The following is a 26,588-nucleotide window of genomic DNA, read 5'->3' as shown; positions in this document are numbered from 1 at the left end:
TACGGGCAGGAGCAAAAATAATATAACTCCACTGAACCGGACAGCCTTCCGTTCACTTTACATTTATCAGTATTAAGTGAATCTGGTGTAAAATAACCTATTTAGCACACTAGTAGCTCCTTTTGTTTTCAGGTTTTACCTTTTTTTCGTGGTTTGCATTCTTACGATTACAGACAAACTATTTTTCGGCCCCTTTGTAAGTTTTATCTTTCTCTTCATAAGTTGTCTTTCTACGTTGTCTCCCTCACTTGACATATTATAATGAATAGCACCCATAATTATGATAAACCAGTACTTTTCTTTAAATTATATGAAGTATAAATAGATCGAAGTCGAAGAGCGCAATAAGGCCTTTCGAACAACATACCTTTTGGAATGGTTCAAATGGCTCTGAGCACGATGGGACTCAACTGCTGTGGTCATCAGTCCCCTAGAACTTAGAACTACTTAAACCTAACTAACCTAAGGACATCACACACATCCATGCCCGAGGCAGGATTCGAACCTGCGACCGTAGCAGCACCGCGGCTCCGGACTGGAGCGCCTAGAACCGCACGGCCACAGCGGCCGGCCCTTTGGGAATGATGACAAACATGTAATAATCATACATCATTACTATCACTTTAGGAATGTAAAATAGTGTGTAGCGTGACTTCATTTTATGAGGAAGATTAATGTCACAATATACTAATACAAATCAGAGCAGTTTTTCCAATTGCACAAAAAGAGTGCATTCTTTTTATTTCAACACCAGCGACCTTTCTTGTTTGATAAATGTTGGAATTTCTGTTGTCAGTGTTATCTATGGATTGATTTCTACTTCACTTAATCCATTTTATTATTATTTGGTTTCAGAGAGGTTTATAGCACTACACCCAGCGCGGCGCTGAGGGCAAGTGTTGGACTGTGAATGTGTATCCTGAGGTCTGTGGTCATGCTACACTCGTGCCTGTGGTATTCACTGTCTCTCACTGTTTCTTTTGATACGTTCGGCGCCGCTAGAGGTGCTACGACAATACAGCATAGGTAAACAATGCAGAATAAGTTTATTAAATGAGAAACTGAATCTCCTCCTTGAATTTTTTACATGGACAGCACACAGGTAACTTCAGTCGACACTTGAGTTAGACAATAACTGACAGCTGTCTGGAAGATCGGAAGAAAATTTGTAAGATAATTTCCGGATTAACTTTACAACGGAACAATTAATAGTACGAAGCACTACGACGATCGGGATCTGAACTCAAAGTGGTGGTGGCAGGAGGACCACTGGGAACGCAGAGAAGGGTTTTGAGACTTTGTGACAGATGGTTCTCGGTACTGTTGGTACTTGTCAGACGCTTTAGGTTTCAGCTTTTCTTCAAACTGGCATGTCGGTCTCTGTCGTGCTGTAGGACTGAGGTTCGGTTTTTGAACAGCAGCAGCCTGGTCCCTCTCTGTAAGGGCGAACGGCTACAGTCCTCCACTCTTGTTTCCGCCTCTTGTGCAGATTACAAACAATGAGCACAAACACCGGCAGAGCGATTCCGCACTAATAGTAAAAAAGTTTCTTTAAGGAAGTTTCATCCCACAGATATTTTCTGTACAAAATAGACGTCGAAGGAAGGTAACTTGCCAAAAATGCAATCACAGGTACGACAAGTTCAGTATCTTCCTACAATAGTGCGTACAAATTCTACCCAAACAGCGCAGAGGGTAGAGGGGGGGTTGTTTGGGGAAGGAGACAAGACATCAAGGTCATCGGTCTCATCGGATTAGGGAAGGACGGGGAAGGAAGTCGGCCGTGCCCTTTCAAAGGAACCATCCCGGCATTTGCCTGGAGCGATTTTAGGGAAATCACGGAAAACCTGAATCAGGATGGCATTCCTCCCGAATGCGAGTTCAGTGTGCTAGCCACTGCGTCACGCAGATGGTAGGCTTTTGCTTTGGAAAGCCAGATTACAAGAGTTCGATTCTGGGCCAAGGTGTAACATTCTCCATCTTCTAGCTTTACAGAGGCTGAAAGGTATATAGGTTCTAATTGGTTAAAGAATAATTTACAGGGGCTCTTGTACAAAACACCCTTAATTATTTAATATCAACAGAAAAAGGAGAGATCAGTCTTTTTACTATTCCACTTTTAAATAAATACATTACCTTTAAACGTTTGCTCTCTCTCTGTCTTCCACTCCCTCCACACTTTCTAGTCCATTGACAGCATTGTTTCCCATTTCTTAAACTACCCAATCGACCCCCACCCCTTTTTTCTTGGTCTATTCATGCATACTTCATCTTAGGCAGTTGCACTACAATGGTGTAAATCTATTTTTCCAATCGTCTTAGCCTACTTTATCGCACTTCTTCTCCGCTATATTGTAACCCAGTTTCCGGTATATCCTTCTGCCATTGGTTCTACGATTCTATAGGTAGATATCAACCTCAAAGCATACCTCTTGCATGTTCATTACATTTCTTTAGGACGTTATGTCTCCAGTAACGTAAAAATCCGATTTACATACGCAGTATTTACCAAACTGTGTGTTACTGTTAATTTCATAGTGTAACAACTGTTTAAGTGTTTCACCTTCCAGTAAACGGGCCGGTCTTTCTGAATATAGTATGTGTGTTTGACATCTCCACGTTGATCAGTTTTGTAGTTATTTTGTCCTATAACTGGTATTTAATTTTAACTGAATATTGCTTTTCATTAATATACCTAGCATGTCTGATTGGTTGGTTTGTGGGATTAAAGGGACCAGACTGCTACGGTCATCGGTCCCTTGATCCAAAACTTAAAAACACCCACACAGATTAAAAACGAATAATGGAGACAACAGACGACACAGGACAAGACAGAGTCAGACAGAGAACAGACAATACGAATTAAAATCACACAGAGTGTGACAGTTGTTGGCCGACCATAGAGACAAAAAAGGAAAAGCCAACCACCGAAAGAAAAAACACACTAAAGACTCACACTAAAATCGTTCGCCAAAGGCCTGAATCAATACAAAATGACAAACGGACAAACACTTAGATTGAGTGACAAAAGCCCCCTGCCTGAATAAAACGCAAAACTAAGCCTGCCATAGCATCGTCATCAGTTAAAAGGGCAGGAAGCCTATCAGGCAGCGCAAACGTCTGCCTGAGCACAGTTAAAAGTGGACAGGCCAACAAAATGTGGACCACTGTCAATGCCGACCCGCAGCGACATAGAGGTGGGCCCTCACGGCGCAATAAGTGGCCGTGGGTCATCCGTGTGAGCCCAATGCACAGTCGGCAGAGGACGACAGACTCCTTGCGAGAGACACACAAGGAGGAGCGCCACACAGTTGTCGTCTTCTTGATAACACGGAGTTTATTGGGCGTGGTCAGATCGCGTCATTCAGCGTCCCAAAGCCCGAAAACTTTGCGGCGTACGACAGCTCACAAATCAGTCTCCGGGAGGCCAATGCCCAGAGATGGTTTACTGTTCGCTTCTTTCGCCACGCGGTCAGCAGTTTCATTGCCGGGTATCCCAACATGGCCTGGGGTCCACACAAAGATCACTGACCGGCCGCAATGGGCAAGAGCATGGAGGGACTCCTGGACAGCCACCATAGTCCAGAGCGAGGGAAACACAGGTCAATAGCTCGTAAACTGCTCAGGGAATCGCTACAGATAACGGAGGACTCACCTGAGCAGGAGCGAATACACTCTAGGGCATGAAAGATGGCGACCAGCTCATCAGTGAAAACGCTGCAGCCAGCCACAAGGTTCTTTGTTCATAATGGTCCCCAAGATCGATGGTTGGTTTGTGGGATTAAAGGGACCAGACAGCTACGGTCATCGGTCCCTTTCTCCAAGTACTAAAAACAACCACAGAGAATAAAAACGATTAACAGAAGAGAGCACAGACGACACAGAACAAGAGAAACTGAGACAAAGACCAGACAAAACGAACTAAAATCACACAGAGTGTGACGGTGGTTGGCCGACCATAGAAATAAAAAAGGAAAAGCCAACCACTTGAAACACATTAAAAAATCAGTTTAAAACCGGAGGCCAAAGGCCAGAATCTACGCAAAACTATAAGATAAAACAGAAACACTTAGATTAAACGATAAAAAACCCCTGCCCGAATAAAACGTAAAACTAAGTCAGCCGTAGCAGAGTCATCTGTTAAAAGGGCAGGAAGCGTGTCAGGCAGTGCGAACGACTGCCTGAGCACAGCTAAATGCGCACACTCCAATAAAATATGGACCACAGAGAAACCGGAGCCGCAGCGACATAGAGGCGCGTCCTCACGGCGCAATAAGTGGCCGTGCGTAAGCCGAGTGTGCCCAATGCGCAGCCGGCAGAGGACAACAGACTCCTTGCGGGAGACCCGCATGGACGACAGCCACACAGTTGTCGTCGCCTTGATTGGACAGAGTTTGTTGGGCGTGGGCAGATTGCGCCATTCAGCGTCCCAAACAGAAAGAACTTCACGGCGTAAGGCTGCCCGCAAATCAGTCTCTGGGAGGCCAATCCCCAGAGACAATTTACTAGTGGCCTCTTTCGCCAGGCGGTCGACATTCTCATTGCCAGGTATCCCAACATGGCCTGGGGTCCACACGAAGACCGCAGAGCGGCCGCAACGCGCAAGAGTATGCAGGGACTCGTGGATAGCCATCAACAGACGAGAACGAGGGAAACACTGGTCGAGAGCTCGTAAACCGCTCAGGGAATCGCTACAGATAACGAAGGACTCACCTGAGCAGGAGCAGATATACTCTAGGGCATGAAAGATGGCGACCAGCTCAGCAGTGTAAACGCTGCAGCCATCCAGCAAGGAACGTTGTTCGGAATGGTCCCCTAGAGTTAGCGCATACCCGACACGACCAGCAACCATCGAACCGTCAGTGTAAACAATTCCAGAGCCCTGATACATGGCCAGGATGGAATAAAAGCGGCGGCGGAAGGCCTCTGGAGGGACTGAGTCGTTCGATCCCTGTGCCAAGTCGAGCCGAAGGCAAGGGCGAGGAACACACCACGGGGGTGTACGCAGAGGTGCCTGGAAAGGAGATGGAACAGGGAAAAACCCAAGCCCGGAGAGAAGCTCCTTGACGCGTACGGCGATCGGACAACCCGACCGGGGCCGACGGTCTGGCAGATGGACGACTGACTGCGGGAACAGGACACGGTAATTGGATGCCCAGGCAAGCTAAAAACATGGGCAGCATAAGCAGCCAGTACTTGTTGGCGTCGTAACCGCAGTGGAGGGACACCTGCCTCCACTAGTATGCTGTCCACAGGGCTGGTGCAGAAAGCACCAGTGGCAAGGCATATCCCGCTATGGAGGATTGGGTCCAGCACCCGCAACGCAGATGGGGAAGCTAAGCCATAAGCCAGGTTCCCATAATCCACACGAGACTGGATTAACGCCTGGTAGAGCCGGAACAGGGTAGATCGGTCGGCGCCCCAGCGGGTGTGGCTCAAACATCGCAGAGCATTGAGATGCCGCCAACACGCCTGTTTGAGCTGCCAGATATGAGGCAGCCAAGTCAACCGGGCGTCGAAAACCATCCCCAAAAACCTGTGTGATTCCACAGAACTTCCCACGGCCGCAGCGAGCTCGTTAATGGGTATTAAAAACAGGCAGACACTTAAAACAGAACCCTGTGGCACACCGTTCTCCTGGACGTGGGAGGAATTATATGAAGCGTAGAAAGGATGTGATGACGCCATGTCGTATCATACGCCTTCCGCATGTCGAAAAAGACAGCGACCAGATGCTGACGGCGGGCAAAGGCAGTACGGATGGCCGACTCCAGGCTCACCAGATTGTCGGCGGCGGAGCGGCCTTTACGGAACCCACCCTGAGACGGAGCCAGAAGGCCCCGAGATTCCAGTACCCAATTCAAGCGCCGGCTCACCATCCGTTCGAGAAGCTTGCAAAGAACGTTGTTGAGGCTAATGGGGCGGTAGCTGTCCACCTCCAAAGGGTTCTTGCCAGATTTCAGAATGAGGATAACAATACTTTCCCGCCATTGTGACGGAAACTCACCCTCGACCCAGAGACGGTTGAAAAGGTCGAGGAGCCGTCGCTGGCAGTCCACTGAAACGCGTTTCAGCATCTGACAGTGGATGCGATCGGGCCCAGGAGCGGTATCAGGGCAAGCGGCTAGGGCACTGTGAAATTCCCACTCACTGAATGGAACATTGTACGATTCTGGATGGTGGGTGCGAAACGAAAGGCTCCGACGCTCCATCCGCTCTTTAATGGAGCGGAAAGCCAGGGGGTAATTCGCAGAAGCGTAACTCAGAGCAAAATGCTCTGGCAAGCGGTTTGCAATGACGTCGGAGTCAGTACAAACTGTTCCATTCAGTGAGAGCGCTGGGATGCTGACAGGTGTCCGATAGCCATAGAGGCGTCGAATCTTGGCTCAGACCTGCGATGGAAAGACATCGAGGCCAAAGGTGGAAACATACCGCTTCCAGCACTCCTGCTTGCGTTGGCGGATAAGGCGGCGGGCCCACGCAGCATCCGTTTGAAGGCGATAAGGTGTTCTATGGAGGGATGACGCTTGTGACGCTGGAGCGCCCGCCGGCAATCTTCAATCGCTTCAGCGATCTCAGGCGACCACCAAGGCACAGTCCTCCGCCGATGAGACCCAGAAGATGGATGGATGGATGGATATGGTGTTATGGGCGCTCAACAGTGTAGTCTTTAGCGCCCGAATGGAAACAACAACGGACGAGTGTCATAAAAAATGCAGCAAGTGCAAAAATAGGAGTAAAATTAAAGGTGACAGTCTACATAGGCAGTATGCACGTCAACAGTAGCAAAGTGGAAAGCAGCACGTAAAGAGGAGAACTGCACGAGAACGTAGGCTAACGGGTTAAAATGAAACACAAAGCACATGTTTGGAACTGGCCTATTACAAGAATAAAAAGGAGTGGTCAGCCACTCGGCAACACACTAAAAATTCCAATCTAAAATTTTAGGCTGTAGCCCAGAAACAACACAGTACCTTAAAACTTTCTTGACACTCGCCTCGTCATCGGCTAAAATCGAGGGCAGATCCCCACTGATATTAACTTCCGCCCTGATAGAACGATATAAATCACACTCAACTAAAATGTGGCGTACAGTGATTCGTACGCCACAGGCATCACACAAAAAAAAATGGCTCTGAGCACTATGGGACTCAACTGCTGAGGTCATTAGTCCCCTAGAACTTAGAACTAGTTAAACCTAACTAACCTAAGGACATCACAAACACCCATGCCCGAGGCAGGATTCGAACCTGCGACCGTAGCGGTCTTGCGGTTCCAGACTGCAGCGCCTTTAACCGCACGGCCACTTCGGCCGGCACAGGCATCACACAGCGGGGGTTCCTCTCGCCGTAGTAAGAAGGCATGTGTAAGAGGACAGTGCCCTATGCGAAGACGTGTAAGGGTCACTTCGTCACGCCTAGGTGACCGGCAGGAGGAACACCCCGGTGGATGGTGGGTTTCACCAACCGCAGCTTATTTTCCCTCACCGCCAGTCATTCCTCCTCCCACAATTGCAGATACTTCCGCCGCAGCACAGAAACGACACCTTGCAAAGGAATAGAACATTGTGTCACCTCCGGTAATCTGCAGGCGTCCTTGGCAGCTCTATCAGCTTGTTCATTTCCCCGTATGCCCACATGCCCTGGCACCCAGCAAAAGGACACTTGCTTGCCCTGTCGTTGGAGGATGTACAATTGGTCGTAAATCAGCTGTTCCAACTTCTCCGCTGGGTACAGGTTCTGCAGTGACTGTAATGCGCTGAGTGAGTCAGAGCAAATTAGAAAGTGTTTGCCCTGAGTAAAAAATGGTTCAAATGGCTCTGAGCACTATGGGACTTAACCTCTGTGGTCATCAGTCCCCTAAAACTTAGAACTACTTAAACCTAACTAACCTAAGGACATCACACACATCCATGACCGAGGCAGGATTCGAACCTGCGACCGTAGCGGTCACGCGGTTCCAGACTGAAGCGCCTAGAACCGCACGGCCACACCGGCCGGCTTGCCCTGAGTACACCGTATCTGCTCCAATGCCTTCAGGATCGTGTGAAGTTCTGCGGAAAAAACAATGTATTCCTGGGGAAGGCGAATCCTGATGACACGTTCAGGGAACACTACTGAGCAGCCAAGAAAATCCCCCTGTTGGGATCCATCAGTGTAGACTACTGTAAAATCATGATGCCTATCTAAAATGTTAAAAAACAAATATTTGAAAGTAAAATCTGATGTACTGTCTTTCTTAAAATTTGCCAAATCTAAAATCAGTGTGGGTCTCTGGAGGAACCAAGGTGGATATCTGCTCCAACCTCGACGTGAAACATTAAAACCGGCCACACCCATCTCTAAAATGCAATCCTTTGCACGAATCCCATAGGGCCTTGTTGCTCGTTGGCGGTTGCGAAAAAGCCTTTCCAGTGGAGGCCGAGCAACAGTGTGGTATGCACGTGTGTATGGTGTGGATAATGTTTGATAGGCCTCGCGCACCATTAGTAGACGCCGCCGGAGGTGAAGTGGCGGTTCACCTGCCTCTGCACAGAGGCTCGGTATGGGGCTGGTTCTGAACGCCCCAGTGGCCAACCGAATCCCCTCATGGAGCACCACATCCAACAGCTTCAAATAAGTGGGTCTTGCAGACCCATACACCGTGCATCTATAATCAAGCCCGGACCACACGAAGGCTCTGTAAAACCGGAGCAGACATGTCCTGTCTGCTCCCCATGTGTGGTGACTAAGACATTTTAAAATAGTCAACGCCTTAAGAGACCGTTTTTTCAGTTCCTTAATGTGTGGCAGCCACGTAAGCTTAGAATCAAAAGAGAGGCCCAGAAACTTCACCGTGTCTTTAAAATTCAGAACGGTGTCCCTCATCCTCAACTCAGGCAAGTCAAAAATGGAACGAGAACGGTTAAAAAGAACACACACCGACTTATCAGTTGAGAATTGAAAACCATCCAAACGTTGGTCGTCGTCGTTGCAAGGCTTGAAGAAGAGCAAAATACAGAGAAATCGTCCACAAACAAGGAACACTGCACAGGACTTTTCACAACAGACGGCGACAGGAAGGACGGATTAAAATTGGGAAGACATCCACGAAAGCCCCATTCGTGGAGCTGCCTGATGATAAGATGCCTCCAAGTAGTGTCGTATGACTTGTCAATGTCAAAAAATATTCCCAACAGGTGATGCTGGCGCAGGAAAGCCTGTTGTATAGCCGCCTCCAGGAGGGCCAGGTTATCAAAGGTGGAGCGATACCTCCTGAACCCACACTGAAAGCGACTAAGGAGTTGTCTGGATTCTAACATCCAGACAAGGCGGCGGTTGACCATCTGCTCCAAGGTCTTCCCCACGCAGCTAGTGAGGGCAACACTACGGTAACCACCCGGGCACGTGCGGTCTTTCCCAGGTTTTAAAAGAGGAATTAAAATTGATTCACGCCACGCGTCGTGGATGTGACCAGACATCCAAACAAGATTAAAAAGTCGGAGGAGGATTTCTTTATTTCTCCCTGTGAGGTGCCGCAGCATGCTATAGTGGATTCTGTCCTGACCAGGGGATGTATCATGAGCCCCACACAATACAGAATCCAGTTCCCACATGGAAAATGGGCAGTTGTACTCTTCTGTATTGGGTGAGCGGAAGTCAAAACTGCTCGTCTCAGCAGCAACTCTGTGGGGCTGGAAAGCTGGATTCTGACTGGCGGTTGCAGTAATAGCTGCAAAATGAGCCGCCATAGACTGGGCAATATCTTTTGGGGTCGTTTGGAGATTACCATTCCACATTATAGCAGCCATAGGGCACCTCCCACCTCGCCCAGAAATCCTCCTGATGGTCTCCCATACAATGGAACTTCGTGTAGAACGATTAATGGCGTTCAGGAACTTCTGCCACGACCTCTTCTTGCTCTCTCGTATAATCTGACGATACTTTGCCCTCGCCACCCGAAAGGCTGCAAGGTTCTCTACAGTTGGCCGGCATTTGAACCTACGCAGAGCTGCCCGCCTAGCCCTGATTGAAGAGCGGCAGTCGTCGCTCCACCAAGGGACAGGGTGCCGCTTCGGTTGTCCCGTAGACTGATTGCGCGGTGGATCACTTCAGTAATATGATCCACCCATTCCTGGACACTGACCCGATGTTCAAACTGGGCTAGTTGACTGTACAGTGCCCAGTTGGCTCTACCGAGCACCCACCGAGGCGGTTTCCTTTCTGGTTCCACTGCATGTGGCTGGTGAATCCAGATGGGGAAGTGATCACTGCCGTGTAAGTCATCAACCACTTCCCATGCAGCAGTGTTGGCGATGGTTGGAGAGCAAAGCGATAGATCAATGGCAGAGAACGACCCAGTTGCAATGCAAAAATGCGTGCTTTGACCTGTATTTAGCAAATAGGAACTGGAAGACAGGAGAAGCCTCTCGATTGCTCTACCCCTGGGGCAAGTACTCACAGAGCCCCAAAGCATATTGTGTGCATTAAAATCACCACAGAGGATGAAGGGGTGGGGGAGCTGTGTAAGAAGATCACTGAGAGCCTCTTCGTGGAGCACATCATGTGGGGACAGGTAAAGCGAACATACAGTTAGCATATAACGCACATGTACTGATATTGCAATTGCCTGTAAATTCGTCGTGAGGGAGAGAGGCGAGGAGTGGTAGTCGGTGTTGACGAAGATACCTACTCCTCCTCTAGCTCTCTGTTCACTCAGGTCGTCCTTTTTGTGGAGGACATAACCACGTAGCTCAGGGGTGTATGTTTCACTGAAATTTGTCTCTTGCAGACATACACACATAGGTCTATCCTGAATCAATAGACGTAGTTCCTCCACATGTGTCCTGAACCCTTGCAAGTTCCATTGTAATATGGGAGTCATCACGGTGGTTGTATTTTCTGCCTCTCTTTCCGCCGAGGTGGGGAGACTGCAGCGGGTGGAGGCTCAGTCTTGGGGCGAGGTGATTTCCCCATATTCTCAGACTCCATCAGCTCTGGGGAAGAGTCTGGTGAAGCGTCTAGTGGTACCACAGTAACATGATCCGAGGGTTTACCAGCCGATTTAATCTGTTGGTGCTACTTGACGTGTGCTTTCCTTTGTTTAGGGGGCTTTACTGGAACTGGAGCTGGGGTGTTAATGACCATGCTGGGCTCTGGAACAGTCTCAGCAAGCCTTGCAAGTGCACTGACATGTGTAGGTGTTCGTGCCAACACTAACAACCTCCGACTGTGTAGATGCATCGACTTTTGGAGGCGGCTTCTGAACAATGGAAGCAAAAGACGTAACGAATGTGGGGGGCTGCATGGTCTTAAAGATCTTCTTGGCTTCACTGTAGGGGATACGCTTAGTTGTTTTTATTTCTTGTATCTTACTTTCCTCTAGGAAGATTCTACAGTCCCTACTCCAAACAGGGTGGCTTTCAGAACAGTTTATAAATCTGACAGGTGACGAACAGTTAATTCCGTCATGGGCAGCCTTACTGCAGTTGCCACACATCGCTTCTCCATTACACCCTAGAGTTGTATGCCCAAAACGCTGGCACTTAAAACAGCGCATTGGGTTTGGGACATACGACCGGACGTTTAGTCGAAGAAATCCTGCCTTGACGTGTTCTGGGAGTTTGGGGGTACTGAAAGTAAGAATGAAGGAGTCAGATTTCACCAGGTTCCCATCCACCCTTTTCATGATGTTCTGAACGTCAACAATTCCCTCCTGAGCCCACTCACTCTTTAATTCTTCTATAGGAATGTCAACGAGATCCCTACAGGTAACAACACCCTTACTGGAGTTCAGGGTGCTGTGAAGCTCTGTATCGATTGTGTATTCCCCCAAGCCCCCAAGCTCTTAGCTGTTTGAAGGTTAACTGCTTGCTGAGCAGTTGATGTTTCAACAAGCAGTGTCCCATTCCGTAAACGCTTCACTGATTTTAAAGTTCCAGCTATTCCTTCTAGACCCTTTTGGATATAGAATGGCGAAACCTTTTCAAAGGAACCCTCTTTCCTTTTTATTATTAAAAACACATTCTGGTTGTCAGTATGTGCTCTGTTACTCTGAACTGCTGTACGTTTGCTGACGCCTGAGTCAGGAGGACTGGCTAACCTAGCCCTCTTGTTGGATTGGGTGGTAGTGCCTACCAGCGGTCCACCCATCCCACTGGCAAGCGAAAAATTAGGAGGAGGAAAAGCGGAAGAATTCGTGGTATCCATGGTCGTCCCACGAGCAGCTAGGAAAACGTATGTCCATCCAGACAGAGCCCCGCATGCCTGGATAAGCCTTGTACAACTGAGGTGCGGCATGTTCCCCAGAGGTTGCCCGCTAGCGACTGTTCCACCTCAACAGCCATGCATCTTATCGGCGCGCAGCACATCTTAAGATTGAAGGGTTTTTTATAGAGGTATGTACCGTCCTCGCGATCCAGGCAATCAAGCCAAGATCCCCGGTCCCTATGACACACAACGTTCCACCGTTGCGCCACACGGTGGTCCCTGAAGCATGCCCAGAGCTTACGGTGTCAGAGCACTGGCAGCGCACACCAGTCCACAGCTTGGAGACCCCGGGATCGCCAAGCCCGTACCCAGTAAAGGAATGCTGAGTCCACTGAGGAGGGACAGACAGTAAGAAGGCTACGGCTGCGGATCGAAAGGTCAATGGCGGAGTATGTGCCATGCGCCACACTGAAATGTGTGAAGGCACCATCATTTAAAATGGAAAGATCGAGCTGTGCCAATAAATGCTCAACGATGGCGCCTCGACCTGTTGCCACTGACCCACCCCACAGATGGTTATGGGCATCGAAGTCGCCCAGTAACAAGAAAGGTGGCGGCAATTGGGCTATCACCGCAGCCAGGACATGCTGCGCGACATCACCATCCGGTAGAAGGTAAAGACTGCAGAAGGTAACGGCCTGTGGCATCCACACCCGAACAGCGGGATGACATGTGCCCGAACTTCCAGCATTTAAAACACCGCATCGGAGGAGGGATATATGGTTTCACATCACAGCGGTAAACCATCACCTTAACCTTTTCGGGTAAGACATCACCCTCAAAGGCCAAGATGAAGGCACCGGTGGCTACCTGATTATCCCTCGGACCCCGATGGACGCGCCGGACGAAGTGAACACCTCGTCGTTCGAGGTTGGCGCGTAGTTCATCGTCCGACTGCAGAAGAAGATCCCTGTGGAATATAATACCCTGGACCATGTTGAGACTCTTATGTGGCGTGATGCTGACAGAAACGTCCCCTAACTTATTGCAAGCGAGCAACCTCTGTGACTTTGCAGAGGATGCTGTCTGGATTAGAACTGAACCAGAGCGCATTTTAGACAAGCCCTCCACCTCTTCGAACTTGTCCTCTATATGCTCCACAAAACACTGGGGCTTGGTTGACATAAATGATTCACCATCGACTCAGATACAGAGTAGATACCGGGGTGAATAATCTGCACTGCCTTCTTTAGCCATACGTTCCTCCCATGGAGTGGCCAGGGAGGGAAATGATCTCGGATCAAATTTCTTCCTGTTGAGGTTAGACCTCGATCGCTTAGAGACTGCTGGTGTAGGCCCACCAGCGAGAGATGATGTACCACGCTTCATTACGGGTCATCCGCCCTGATGCCACCCACTCCCTCCAGGAGCTCTCCCCACCGGCGCCACCCAGCCACAGCAAAGAGCACCTGGCAGGATGACCTTTGCCGGGAGTCCTGATGCCCCAGAGGGATAGGCATCTACTCCTCGGCATACGTGGGGAGGTAGCAGCTCAGGCATCAGCAGTGCGATCCCTGTGTAGTCAGGGGGGCTACCACCAAGAGGGTACATGACAACCCCACCACAACGGACTGGCTACCGTGCTGGTTGTCGGGTGTCGAACATCCATTAATAAAGGGAGCAAAGATGGAAGTGCACAATGGAGGGAATGTAGGCTACCGGGAACACACTGCAGCCGATGTGGCAGGAAGCTCAGTTTAAGTCAAATTCCATGACAGAAACAAATATGCCAGATCTTAGGGCAAGATGGATATAGAATGCACCACATAAGGCGTCCTTCCCCAAATGGTACGCACTAACGAAAAAATTTGGAAATAGAGTGGTCAAACCCCTTAGGGGACCGTCACATTAAAGGCCGAAACAGTTGAGACTCCTTTTAGTCGCCTCTTACGACAGGCAGGAATACCAAGGGGCCTATTCTAACCCCCGAACCCGCAGGGGGGAAAAACAACACTACACAGAGCATTGTGAAAATTGCACCCAGGAACACATCCTCACCCAAGAGATGGAGAACGAGCATGATGGCAATGCGACAACGTTAAAGCTGGCTAGTGGTCTCAATGCACAATGGACAAATTGCACCATGTAAGGCGCCCTTCCCCAGTTGCCTCGCTCTGCGGAAGAATTTAGAAAGATGGAGGTCAAACCCAACAGGGGACCATCACGTAATGCTAAAACTTTTCAGACAGGCAGGAATACCGCGGGCCTATTCTTACCCCCAGAGCCACAGGGGGGAAAAACATAGATCTCAATTCTCGTGCTATTGTGTAGAGGAACGTAGGCTGACTTTGTTGTCAAACGGTGCTGCGTAAGTCATAAAGGCGTGATAGTATGGAAGGTTTCCAATACCAGGCTTCACATAATTGCTTTCCATTGTTACTTGAAAGCTGTAAACACGTTCCGTTCGTTACTAACTAACCATTTGTGGGAAAAAGTACACAAAGGCACTAGTAAAATCAGTTCACACTCATGTAATATATGTAAGCAGAGCCGATGTCTTGATATTTAACGATCTTTAAACTCTTATTTGCCATAAAAAACATGTATTTTGAGAGAATATTGACCGAAAACGATTTTTTATGTAATCATTCACAATAACAACCTAACTTCACAATATTTCTAACAAAGGAAAGTAGTCTATTATGAACTCACTTTCCAACTGGATGCGTCCTCTGGTCATTCTTCAGTAACACAATCACTAAATCCAAAGCAAAAACCGCTAAATATGTTTAAAACAATAACTTATAGGTGTACATAAACCACACCTCACCGAGAGACAGGGCCACACCGAAATCCAAAACATCTCGGTACAATTATCGTAAAATCGGTAGGAGGACCGTTCGGTAACAGATGTCAGAAGCTTACTGAATAAGATATTTGGATAGAGAACCGAAAATGACGTCACTACTGAGACTAACCTATACACCGATCGGTATTAACGATACAGAATAGGGCCCCAGGGGACAGCCACGGACCGACTGGCACAACGACTTACTTACCACCAATCAGTACATGAGAACTCAAACACCAAAGGTGTTGCAACTGCATCCGGAATGGTCGCGGGGTGACTGAGAAAGCGCTGCGGGATCAAACAGAGAGCAGCCCGCGAACAAACAAACGAATGGATAGGACGGACACAAAACAACAACGGACGATCGAGAGAGACCTTACGACGACAACACGCAAGAAGCAGGTGACAGAGACAACCAAACGAATCCAAGACGTCTATTAGTAATGAAAACAAAGAACGGTAAACATGCTGTCTGTTGACAAGTCGATATGTCTATACGCACGCAACGATTAGACTCACTGGCTGAGCTTTTTTTTTTTTGTTTTTTTCTTTATTGATTTTCAATTCCCCCCGAAGGGGGCGGGCTGGCAGCAGCTTACTACGCTGCTCTACAGCCTACAGACTTTTTTTTAAAAAAAAAAGGAAGAAGAAAGAAACAAGGAAAAACAGGCGATAAAATGGTGACTTAAAGTGTAAAATGGCGTAAAAATGTGGAAACTTAAAACAGAAAGCAAAAGGGGTTGGCAATGTTGTTAAAATACACAGGAAGCAGACAAGTAACATAGTAGACACACAATTAAAAACCATGGCGACAGTCTGGTTTCTGTTCGCAAGAGATAAAAAAAGCACACCCAGCGACAGTATGATGGCTGTTCGCTACACTTCCCAAAAGACACAACATGGAGCACTCACTGGAAAAACACACCGTAAAACACTGCACGAAAATGGCGGCACAAAGATGGCACTCCCGATCCAGGGCAGAAGTGGGGGGGGGGACCTGCAGTAGGGGGAAAAACAAGGAGGGAGGAGAGGAAAAAACGAAAAAGGGGGGGGGGAACTAAGGAGGGAGAGGACTAATAAAGGGGGAGAAGGGCAGACGCGAGAGGGAATGAGAGGAGGCAGAGGAGGGAAATGTAAAAGGACTTGGGGGAGAGAAGGGGGCAAAGAGAGGGGAGGTGGAGAATAAAGAGGATGAAAGGGGGGAGGGAGTCTGGGAAAAGGACAGAGGAAAGGAGGGGGAGTGAGGATCAGAGTTGACAGGAGGGATAAATGGAGGGAGAGAGGGCATCATCTGGGAGGGGGATTTGATGGAAGCCACCTTGGGAAAGGAGATGTAGGGTGTAGAGATGGAGGGAAGGGCGGACACAACGGTGAAGACGTGGCAGGGGGCGGGGATCGGAGAGGAGAGGAGCAACCAGGGGGTGAGGGGGTTCAAGACGGCGGGAGGTGTAGAGGATGCAGATATGTTCGAGGAATAGGAGCAGATGGGGAAAGGAATGAAATCATAGAGGATCCACGTGGGGGACGGGAGGCGTATATGGAAGGCGAGGCGGAGTGCATGACGCTCAAGGATCTGGAGGGACTTATAGAATTTGGGGGGGGGGGGGCAGATATCCAGGCAGGACTGGCATAACAGAGGATGGGACGGATTAAGGATTTGTAGGTGTGGAGGATGGTTGAGGTGTGCAACACCCATGTCCAGCCAGAGAGGAGTTTGAGGAATCGGAGGCGGTTGTGGGCTTTGGATTGGATGGAGCGAAGATGAGGGATCCAGGTGAGGTGACGGTCAATGGTGAGGCCAAGGTAGGTGAGGGTGGGGGTGAGGCGGACAGGATGGGTGCAGACAGTAAGGGAGAAATCCAGGAGCTGGAAGGAGCGAGTGGTACGACCTGGGTCTTGGAAGGGTTGAGTTTCAGGAGCCACTGGTTACACCATGGAGCAAAAAGGTCAAGGTGATTCTGGAGAAGGCGTTGGGACCGTTGGAGGGTAGGAGCGAGGGCGAGGAATGCGGTGTCATCAGCATATTACAAGAGGTGTACTGAAGGGGGGGGGGTTGGGGCATATCTGCCGTGTACAGGAGGTAGAAGAGAGGGGAGAGGACAGAGCCCTGGGGCTTACCTGCAGAGGGGTAGAATGTGTGGGAATTGGCAGTATGGATGGTAACATAGGAGGGGCGGTGGGAGAGGAAGGAGGCCACCAGACGGATGTAGTTGATAGGAATGGCGTAGGTTTGGAGTTTAAACAGGAGACTGGGATGCCAGACATGGTCGTAGGCCTTTTCGAGGTGAAGGGAGACAAAAATGGCGGAGAGACGGGAGTTAAGCTGGAGGGAGAGGAGATGAGTGAGGCGGAGGAGTTGGTCATCAGCAGAGAAGGAAGGTCGAAAGCCACATTGGGTGTTTGGGAGGAGGTGGTTTTGGCGGAGGTGGTGATGGATGCGCCAGGGAAGGATGGATTCCAAGAGCTTGCTGAACACCGATGTGAGACAGATAGGACGATAGGAAGAGGCATCAGATGGAGGCTTGTTGGGTTTGGAGAACATCAGGATACGGGAGGTTTTCCACAGGTCGGGATAGAAGCCAGTGGCAAGGATGACATTGTAGAGGGTGGCAAGAATTGAAAGGAACGAGGGAGGGCAGTGTTTGAGGTGGCGGTAGGTAATGCAGTCGTGGCTGGGAACAGTGTTGCGTTTAGTGCGGAGTGTGAGGCTGATGTCCTGGGTAGTGATGGGAGTGTTTAGTTCAGATGGTGGGGTGTGGCCCAAGTACTGGAAGCTAGGAGCAAGGGGAGGAACAGAGGTATTCGTACGGTCCATGACATCAGGGAAGAGGGAATAATCAAAGTGGGGATCATCTGGGATGGAAAAAACATCAGAGAGGTGGGAGGCAAAGTGGTTCGCCTTACTGAGGTTGTCAGGAAACGGACGGTCATTAAGGAGGAGAGGATACTGGGGGGGGGGGGGGGGGCGGTTCCCAGTAAGGCGGTGGAAAGCAGACCAATACTTGGAAGAGTTTATGGGGAGCGTGGTGTTGAGTTGTGTACATGTCTGGCACCAGGCACGGCGTTTCTTCACAGTAAGCAGGTTGCGGATGCGTCGTTGTAATTGCCGGTGGCGGGTAAGTGTATCCCGGTCACGAGTGCGGAGAAAAGAGCGGTAGAGGCGGCGGGACTCTCGAAGCAAAAGGACGGCCTGTGGAGGCAGGGCAGGGCGGTGAGGGTGGATGGCTTTGGTGGGGATATGGGTGGCGACGGCGTCAGACAAGGTCTGGTGCAGGAAGGCAGCAGTGCGAGAGATGTCATCAGGAGATTGGAGGGTAAGGTCGTGGCCGTCAACATGGGTGTGAATGGAGTTCCGGTAGGCATCCCAGTTGGCACGGGAGTAATCATGGACAAGTTTGGGAAGGACGTCAGGGAGCAGCGTTGCGGGGATGGCGACCATTAGAGATAGTGAGGAGAACAGGAGCATGGTCACTGCCAATGAGGTCAAGGACATCTGCGGTGATGCGCCCAAGGAGGTTGGGAGAGGCAGGGACCACATCAGGAGTGGTGTTGGATTCGGGTCGGGTGTGCTGAGGAAGGGGAACCAGGTCGCCCTGGAGAGTGGTGAGAAACTGATGCCACCGCTGGAGGTCAGCAGGAACACGGCTGTGGATATTGAGGGCGGCAATCATGTAGGTCTTCCCCCATGAACCATGGACCTTGCCGTTGGTGGGGAGGCTTGCGTGCCTCAGCGATACAGATGGCCGTACCGTAGGTGCAACCACAACGGAGGGGTATCTGTTGAGAGGCCAGACAAACATGTGGTTCCTGAAGAGGGGCAGCAGCCTTTTCAGTAGTTGCAGGGGCAACAGTCTGGATGATTGACTGATCTGGCCTTGTAACATTAACCAAAACGGCCTTGCTGTGCTGGTACTGCGAACGGCTGAAAGCAAGGGGAAACTACAGCCGTAATTTTTCCCGAGGACATGCAGCTTTACTGTATGATTAAATGATGATGGCGTCCTCTTGGGTAAAATATTCCGGAGGTAAAATAGTCCCCCATTCGGATCTCCGGGCGGGGACTACTCAAGAGGACGTCGTTATCAGGAGAAAGAAAACTGGCATTCTACGGATCGGAGCGTGGAATGTCAGATCCCTTAGTCAGGCAGGTAGGTTAGAAAATTTAAAAAGGGAAATGGATAGGTTAAAGTTAGATATAGTGGGAATTAGTGAAGTTCGGTGGCAGGAGGAACAAGACTTTTGGTCAGGTGATTACAGGGTTATAAATACAAAATCAAATAGGGGTAATGCAGGAGTAGGTTTAATAATGAATAAAAAAATAGGAGTGCGGGTTAGCTACTACAAACAGCATAGTGAACGCATTATTGTGGCCAAGATAGACACAAAGCCCATGCCTACTACAGTAGTACAAGTTTATATGCCAACTAGCTCTGCAGATGATGAAGAAATTGATGAAATGTATGACGAGATAAAAGAAATTATTCAGGTAGTGAAGGGAGATGAAAATTTAATAGTCATGGGTGACTGGAATTCGTCAGTAGGAAAAGGGAGAGAAGGAAACATAGTAGGTGAATATGGATTGGGGGGAAGAAATGAAAGAGGAAGCCGCCTTGTAGAATTTTGCACAGAGCATAACTTAATCATAGCTAACACTTGGTTCAAGAATCATAAAAGAAGGTTGTATACATGGAAGAAGCCTGGAGATACTGACATGTTTCAGATAGATTATATACAGGTAAGACAGATATTTAGGAACCAGGTTTCAAATTGTAAGACATTTCCAGGGGCAGATGTGGACTCTGACCACAATATATTGGTTATGAACTGTATATTAAAACTGAAGAAACTGCAAAAAGGTGGGAATTTAAGGAGATGGGACCTGGATAAACTGACTAAATCAGAGGTTGTAGAGAGTTTCAGGCAGAGCATAAGGGAACAATTGACAGGAATGGGGGAAAGAAATACAGTAGAAGAAGAATGGGTAGCTCTGAGGGATGAAGTAGTGAAGGCAGCAGAGGATCAAGTAGGCAAAAAGACGAGGGCTAATAGAAATCCTTGGGTAACAGAAGAAATATTGAATTTAATTGATGAAAGGAGAAAATATAAAAATGCAGTAAACGAAGCAGGCCAAAGGGAATACAAACGTCTCAAAAATGAGATCGACAGAAAGTGCAAAATGGCTAAGCAGGGATGGCTAGAGGACAAATGTAAGGATGTAGAGGCTTGTCTCACTAGGGGTAAGATAGATACTGCCTACAGGAAAATTAAAGAGACCTTTGGAGAGAAGAGAACCACTTGTATGAATATCAAGAGCTCAGATGGCAACCCAGTTCTAAGCAAAGAAGGGAAGGCAGAAAGGTGGAAGGAGTATATAGAGGGTTTATACAAGGGCGATGTACTTGAGGACAGTATTATGGAAGTGGAAGAGGATGTAGATGAAGATGAAATGGGAGATAAGATACTGCGTGAAGAGTTTGACAGAGCACTGGAAGACCTGAGTCGAAACAAGGCCCCGGGAGTAGACAACATTCCATTAGAACTACTGATGGCCTTGGGAGAGCCAGTCATGACAAAACTCTACCGTCTGGTGAGCAAGATGTATGAGACAGGCGAAATACCCACAGACTTCAAGAAAAATATAATAATTCCAATACCAAAGAAAGCAGGTGTTGACAGATGTGAAAATTACCGAACTATCAGTTTAATAAGTCACAGCTGCAAAATACTAACGCGAATTCTTTACAGACGAATGGAAAAACTGGTAGAAGCGGACCTCGGGGAATATCAGTTTGGATTCCGTAGAAATGTTGGAACACGTGAGGCAATACTAACCTTACGACTTATCTTAGAAGAAAGATTAAGAAAAGGCAAACCTACGTTTCTAGCATTGGTAGACTTAGAGAAAGCTTTTGACAATGTTGACTGGAATACTCTCTTTCAAATTCTAAAGGTGGCATGGGTAAAATGCAAGCAGCGAAAGGCTATTTACAATTTGTACAGAAACCAGATGGCAGTTATAAGAGTCGAGTGGCATGAAAGGGAATTAGCGGTTGGGAAGGGAGTGAGACAGGGTTGCAGCCTGTCCCCGATGTTATTCAATCTTTATATTGAGCAAGCAGTAAAGGAAAGAAAAGAAAAATTCGGAGTAGGTATTAAAATCCATGGAGAAGAAATAAAAACTTTAAGGTTCGACGAGACATTGTAATTCTGTCAGTGACAGCAAAGGACCTGGAAGAGCAGTTGAACGGAATGGACAGTGTCTTAAAAGGAGGATATAAGATTAACATCAACAAAAGCAAAACGAGGATAATGGAATGTAGTCAAATTAAGTCGTGTGATGCTGAGGGAATTAGATTAGGAAATGAGGCACTTAAAGTAGTAAAGGAGTTTTGCTATTTAGGGAGTAAAATAACTGATGATGGTCGAAGTAGAGAGGATATAAAATGTAGACTGGCAATGGCAAGGAAATCGTTTCTGAAGAAGAGAAATTTGTTAACATCGAGTATAGATTTAAGTGTCAGGAAGTCGTTTCTGAAAGTATTTGTATGGAGTGTAGCCATTTATGGAAGTGAAACATGGACGATAACCAGTTTGGACAAGAAGAGAATAGAAGCTTTCGAAATGTGGTGCTACAGAAGAATGCTGAAGATAAGGTGGGTAGATCACGTAACTAATGAGGAGGCATTGAATAGGATTGGGGAGAAGAGAAGTTTGTGGCACAACTTGACTAGAAGAAGGGATCGGTTGGTAGGACATGTTTTGAGGCATCAAGGGATCACAAATTTAGCATTGGAGGGCAGCGTGGAGGGTAAAAATCGTAGAGGGAGACCAAGAGATCAATACACTAAGCAGATTCAGAAGGATGTAGGTTGCAGTAGGTACTGGGAGATGAAGAAGCTTGCACAGAATAGAGTAGCATGGAGAGCTGCATCAAACCAGTCTCAGGACTGAAGACCACAACAACAACAATCAACAAAAGCAAAACGAGCATAATGGTATGTAGTCAAATTAAATCGGATGGTGCTGAGGGGATTAGATTAGGAAATGAGACACTTAAAGTAGTAAAGGAGTTTTGCTATTTAGGGAGTAAAATAACTGATGATGGTCGAAGTAGAGAGGATATAAAATGTAGACTGGCAATGGCAAGGAAATCGTTTCTGAAGAAGAGAAATTTGTTGACATCGAGTATAGATTTGTCAGGAAGTCGTTTCTGAAAGTATTTGTATGGAGTGTAGCCATTTATGGAAGTGAAACATGGACGATAACCAGTTTGGACAAGAAGAGAAGAGAAGCTTTTGAAATGTGGTGCTACAGAAGAATGCTGAAGATAAGGTGGGTAGATCACGTAACTAATGAGGAGGTATTGAATAGGATTGGGTAGAAGAGAAGTTTGTGGCACAACTTGACTAGAAGAAGGGATCGGTTGGTAGGACATGTTCTGAGGCATCAAGGGATCACAAATTTAGCATTGGAAGGCAGCGTGGAGGGTAAAAATCGTAGAGGGAGACCAAGAGATGAATACACTAAGCAGATTCAGAAGGATGTAGGTTGCAGTAGGTACTGGGAGATGAAGAAGCTTGCACAGGATAGAGTAGCACGGAGAGCTGCATCAAACCAGTCACAGGACTGAAGACCACAACAACAACAAATCATGTAGGTGGAGAAGGTGCGGTCAATGTGGGCCAGGAAATCGTACGGGATGGGGGTGCGAGGGCGGACATAAATGGTGGCACAGGTGATGGTAAGGGTGGGGAAGAAGAGGCTGAGGGTGAGATGCTCGGCAGGATTGTTAAGGAGAGGTTGGGGCCGGATGGGGAGGTGCTTGAGGTGGCCTATAGCAACTCCGTCACGCACCAGAGGGTACGGGTTATTGGTGCGGTGTAGGGTGTAAGGAGCCGTGGAGACGGAGATACGGGGTTGAAGGAAGGTTTCATTTAGGACGAAGGCATCCACGCGGTGCTGACCGAGGGTGTGGAGGAAGAGGAGTTTGGGGGTGGGCAGGGAGCGAATGTTGTGGTACAGGAGACGGTAGGGTTCTTGTACCATGGGAGGGGAGAGTTAGACGAGGGTGGTGAGGGGGGTGAAGGTGAAGTGGGCCTGGTTGTGTGAGTATGTGGCATAGGTGGTAAGATGGAAGATGGAACGGGCAGCGAAGGCGATTTGGGAAAGAGTGTGCGAGCGCTGGAAGGGGTGGATGTTTTGGAGCACAATGGTGGTGAAACAGAAGATGTCCTCAGCAGTAGGGGGAGGGCGGAGCAAGTTGTTGGGGTGGATGTGGTCATCAATAGGACGGACAGGGACGGTGAGCTCAGGGGTGACTGGTGGAGGTTTCGCTTTACACTTTGAGGAGTAGGTAGGATGTGGTTCGTTGCAAGTGTTGCAGGAGGGGGGAGAGGTGAGGTTGGGGCAATTCTTGAGGAAGTGTGAAGCTTTGCAGTGGGGACAAGTAGGGGGGTTCTTGCAGGCAGAGGTAACGTGGTCGTTGTAGGTGAGACAGCATTGGCAGCGGTAGGATTGGACTGGGGAATGGGAGGGGTCCACCGTATGATGGCGATTGTAGATGAGGGCTCCATCGGTGAGTCAATGGAGGAGGAGGATTCAGTGAATATCCACATGAGAAAAGTTGGCCCGGGATCATTGAAGATGTGATGGGCCGAGCGGATTTCAATGTTGGGCCGGGAGTTGAGTTCCGCCAACACCTCAGCCTCTGTGATCACGGGGCTAAGCTTCGTGATCACAGTGGTGAAGGTCGGTGGACGTCGGGGAGGTTGAGGCTGACGGGGAGAGGACGGGGTGTGGTAGGGTGAGGGTTGCACGTTAGCCAAATTGGATACGGGGGATGCGGGAGAGGAGATCGGTGTGGAAGGAAGCATTGGGGGATTTAATGAGGAGCGAGTCCTTGCAAGGAATCAGAAGGGAGATGGGGGCATTGGGGTAGTATTTCTGGATGGCGAGGGTGAGGGAGCGGGCATCAAGGAATTGAGGGTCAGGATTGGAGAGGACAAAGGTGTGGGTGGCAGGTGTGGCGGGGGCGTGGGTCGGAGCCGCGTCCATGGGGGTGGGTGGGTCACGGGGAGTGGGGGTTTATTTGGAGGAGACTTCAGGGGAAGGGTCAACATTCGGGCGTTATGAGGGTTTCGTGGTCACGACCGAGTGTAGAGGGGGTAGGGGGACGGGTTGCAGGGGGAGATGGCGGGGGGCAGGACCACCCTGAGCAGTGGATGACGCAGACGGAGGGGGCGTGGGTGTCACAGATACTGTGGAACGTCGAGCCGAAATCCGTGCTGGCTTGGAGCCCGTCGGAGGCGGTGCAGGGAGCGGCGGAAAGTCAGTAGCTGTCGATGGGGCGACAGTGATAGGGGAGGAGGAGTTGGGGGTGGTTACAACCGAAAGTGGCGCAGGGGTGGGGTGGACAGGGAGAGAAGGAAGGACGGGAAGTGGGGTGGAGGATGAGCTCCATGTGATGGTGGTTGGAGCAGCGGAGGGAGAGGTGAAAATGATAGTGGTGGTGGGTTGGGACATGGTGGCGGCGCGCGAGAAGGGCGGCGGCGGCGAGCACCGGCAGGCGGCGGCGGCGGCGCGGCGGCAGGTGGCGGCGGCGGCGGCGACCAGGCAGCTGCAGGCAGCGACCGAACGGCGGCGGCGGCGAGCACCGGCAGTCGGCGACCAGGCGGCGGCGGCGGCGGCAGCGGCGACGGCGACGGCAGGCAGCGACCAAACGGCGGCGGCGGCGGCGAGGAGGACCGGACGGCGAGCAGTAGTGACGGCGAGCAGACGACACGGCAAGGAAACGGTGGGGATCTTCCACGTCGAAGATGCACCCTGAGAGTAGCCCAGGCAGTGAAAGTCGTCGATGAAGAAGTGAGGGAATCCAACCCTCGAGTGATGGCTGAGCGAGAGGCAGGCGCTTAAATACACGATCGGTGGCGCCGCTATTGGCCGCTGGGACCACGTGTTCCACTGTGGCGCCCTCACATTAAACGTGGGGCAGGAGGCACGCGCCGCCACAGCTTACGGCGCGATAGTGCAGAGACCTCTAGGGGTCTTCGACGTCCCTGGCGTCTGGCGCGGAACAAATTCCGCGGAGCGCGGTACCAGAAAAGGTTAAGAACGTGACTATCCATGATGAAATATGTATTAGCCGTCAAAACTACATACCATGTTCGACAGCGACAACAGGTGAAGAAAGGACACTGCCTGAAATTACGTTAGTGGCCAGGGCAGGTAACCACAACACTGAAAGCCACAAGGCAGGAAATTCTGCTGGTGCACTTGAATTGTGGTTAACCAATATAGTTAATTATGGCGGCTATATTTCAGCAATACAAAGACTTGCACAGGAAAACCTCCCCACCAGCGAATCAGCGAAACGAAGCGCACAACATGAATGGACATGGCTTGGGTACTACAAACCACTACTCAACTTTGACGTCCTGGGTCGGTGAACCACGTAGCTCGTAGCGATCGGACAGCTACACACACGCTCCAACACTGCGCAGGGACCGCCACTGGACCCAGCCGACTGCACTACACGGACATATCCTTTCTGGTCCGCACCAACCGACCGACTCCCCGCTTGTCCGTCCGCGACTGCTGTTCCATCGCTAGGGCACTGCTGGTGCTTTTCCCACTCACTTCCAGACACACGACGGCAGAAATACCAGATCGAACCTAACCATGCAGAGGAAACACGCCCACTAGCTAAGCGACATCCCTGCCCCACGAAAGGCCTGGCCCAAGCTCCACAAGATGGTAATGGAAGGGGTCCGGAAGCGCTCAGATAACCAGTACACGTCGCTCGATGAGACAACCGACCTCTCAGAGCCATTGTGCCGAGAACATTTAAAGAAACTTGTCAAAGGAAATCACGCCAACTACACACTCAACCTGAAAGTCACTTGCACGAAGGCCTGAATGATACCCAACAATAACTACGCATGCACGGAGACAAATTGGGAGTTGATGCATGCACACACAGCCGACTGATGAATGATCAGCGAGCTAAGACCACCAAGACCGTGGTCTGTCTCAATTGATGCATGGTGGCAATGGTCCGGCGAACCATGTCGACGTAGACCTCATAGCTCCAACCCAACTGCACTAGTGCCGCATTACAACTCCCCAACTGGCAGGTCCAGCGTGCGTTCCAGACATGTTCCAACTGACTGGCAACCCGAACTCGCGACCTGAACTCGACTTACGACAGACAACGACCGGGAAGTAATAGCAGTCCAGCAAAGATACTACAAGAGGGGATATATCGATACGTGCTGCTAGCGCCGGTCACAGTCAGGCTAAGCAGCAGCTGAATGACAGTAGTAATTTAAATTAACGTAGTGAGGTGGAAGTACGTTAAAATAGGGTGTAAAATACATAATGGCGGGAACACGAGCCACGCACAGTTCAGATATGGTGTCACAAGTGAGATTGTAGGCCTTCGTCAGGTCAAAAAAGACAGAAATAAATTTTTGCAGACGGAAATGGCCGATCGAAAGGCAAACCGCAGGAGGACCAAGTTGTCGATGGTGAGGCGTTCTTGGTGGAAACTG

This window comes from Schistocerca nitens, chromosome 9 (assembly GCF_023898315.1).
Source record: "Schistocerca nitens isolate TAMUIC-IGC-003100 chromosome 9, iqSchNite1.1, whole genome shotgun sequence".
Lineage (NCBI taxonomy): Eukaryota > Metazoa > Arthropoda > Insecta > Orthoptera > Acrididae > Schistocerca > Schistocerca nitens.
This window is presented reverse-complemented; position numbering follows the sequence as displayed.